Below are 2,500 nucleotides of genomic sequence, written 5' to 3'. Positions count from 1 at the left end.
TGGCACAGAAATCCCTCGGAATGGGAAAACGGGTCATTTTCGTGTTGCCACATTGCATGCGAACGGCATGAAACTTCCAGAGGCATTTGCAGCAGGAATGCATGTGCAGTCAAAAAAGTGAATATTTTTCACGGATAGACCCCGTGAAACGCTAGAAATTGGCGGCGATGTCTCTCTTGTGGCTCACGGGGCTGTTAGGGTGGCACAGAAATCCCTCGGAATGGGAAAACGGGTCATTTTCGTGTCGCCACATTGCATGCGAACCGCATGAAACTTCCAGAGGCATTTGCAGCAGAAATGCATGTGCAGTCAAAAAATTGAATATTTTTCACGGATAGACCCCGTGAAACGCTAGAAATTGGCGGGGATGTGTCTCTTGTGGCTCACGGGGCTGTTAGGGTGGCACAGAAATCCCTCGGAATGGGAAAAAACGGGTCATTTTCGTGTCGCCACATTGCATGCGAACCGCATGAAACTTCCAGAGGCATTTGCAGCAGGAATGCATGTGCACTCAAAAAATGTGATATTTTTCACGGAGAGACCCCGTGAAACGCTAGAAGTGGGCGGGGATGTCTCTCTTGTGGCTCACGGGGCTGTTAGGGTGGCACAGAAATCCCTCGGAATGGGAAAACGGGTCATTTTCGTGTCGCCACATTGCATACGAACCGCATGAAACTTCCAGAGGCATTTGCAGCAGGAATGCATGTGCACTCAAAAAAGTGAATATTTCTCACGGATAGACCCCGTGATACGCTAGAAATTGGCGGGGATGTCTCTCTTGTGGCTCACGGGGCTGTTAGGGTGGCACAGAAATCCCTCGGAATGGGAAAACGGGTCATTTTCGTGTCGCCACATTGCATGCGAACCGCATGCAACTTCCAGAGGCATTTGCAGCAGAAATGCATGTGCAGTCAAAAAAAAATTGATATTTTTCACGGATAGACCCCGTGAAACGCTAGAAATTGGCGGGGATGTGTCTCTTGTGGCTCACGGGGCTGTTCGGGTCGCACAGAAATCCCTGGGAATGGGAAAACGGGTCATTTTCGTGTTGCCACATTGCGTACGAACCGCATGAAACTTCCAGAGGCATTTGCAGCAGGAATGCATGTGCACTCAAAAACTTCTATATGTTTCACGGATAGACCCCGTGAAACGCTAGAAATTGGCGGGGATGTGTCTCTTGTGGCTCACGGGGCTGTTAGGGTGGCACAGAACTCCCTCGGAATGGGAAAAGGGGTCATTTTCGTGTTGCCACATTGCATAGGAACGCCATGAAACTTCCAGAGGCATTTGCAGCAGAAAGGCACGTGCACTCAAAAATTTTAATATTTTTCACGCATAGACCCCGTCAAACGCTAGAAGTTGGCGGGGATGTCTCTCTTGTGGCTCACGGGGCTGTTAGGGTCGCACAGAAATGCCTCGGAATGGGAAAACGGGTCATTTTTGTGTGGCCACATTGCATAGGAACGGCATGAAACTTCCAGAGGCATTTGCAGCAGGAATGCATGTGCACTCAAAAACGTCTATATTTTTCACGGATAGACCCCGTGAAACGCTATAAATTGGCGGGGATGTCTCTCTTGTGGCTCACGGGCGCTGTTAGTTAGGGTCGCACAGAAATCCCTCGGAATGGGAAAAGGGGTCATTTTCGTGTTGCCACATTGCGTACGAACGGCATGAAACTTCCAGAGGCATCTGCAGCAGAAATGCATGTGCACTCAAAAACGTCTATATTTTTCACGGATAGACCCCGTGAAACGCTAGAAATTGGCGGGGATGTGTCTCTTGTGGCTCACGGGGCTGTTAGGGTCGCACAGAAATCCCTCGGAATGGGAAAACGGGTCATTTTCGTGTTGCCACAATTGGCATACGAACGGCATGAAACTTCCAGAGGCATTTGCAGCAGAAATGCATGTGCACTCAAAAACGTGAATATTTTTTCACGGATAGACCCCGTCAAACGCTCGAATTTGGCGGGGATGTTTCTCTTGTGGGTCACGGGGCTGTTCGGCTCGCACAGAACTCCCTTGGTCCACCTGATTCGTGCATACAGGCAGCAACTAAAACTCTGTAAACCTGCTGTGAGGACATCTAAACAGTGGACCAGTGAGGCTGTGGAAGATTTGCGGGCGTGCTTAGACTGTACTGACTGGGATATGTTCACGACTGCTACCAATAGTCTGGATGAACTCACAGAGGCTGTGTACATCAGCTTCTGTGAGGACTGCTGTATCCCAACACGTACCAGGGTGAACTTTAACAACAACAAGCCCTGGTTCTCAGCAAAGCTCAAAAGGTTGAGGTTGGAGAAGGAGGAAGCGTTTAGGAGTGGGGATAGAGACAGATTCAAGGAGTCGAAGAACAGGTTTAGCAAAGCGGTGAGAGAGGCTAAACGACTGTACTCAGAGACACTAAAACACCAGTTCTCTACTAACGACGCTGCTTCTGTCTGCCAAAGGGCTCAGGCACATCACCAACTACAAACCCAGAGCGCCCCACA

This window comes from Petromyzon marinus, unplaced genomic scaffold (assembly GCF_048934315.1).
Source record: "Petromyzon marinus isolate PM22_M1 ecotype Great Lakes invasive population unplaced genomic scaffold, UKy_Petmar_22M1.pri1.0 PM_G_Scaffold_8, whole genome shotgun sequence".
Taxonomy (NCBI): Eukaryota; Metazoa; Chordata; class Hyperoartia; order Petromyzontiformes; family Petromyzontidae; genus Petromyzon; species Petromyzon marinus.
This window is presented reverse-complemented; position numbering follows the sequence as displayed.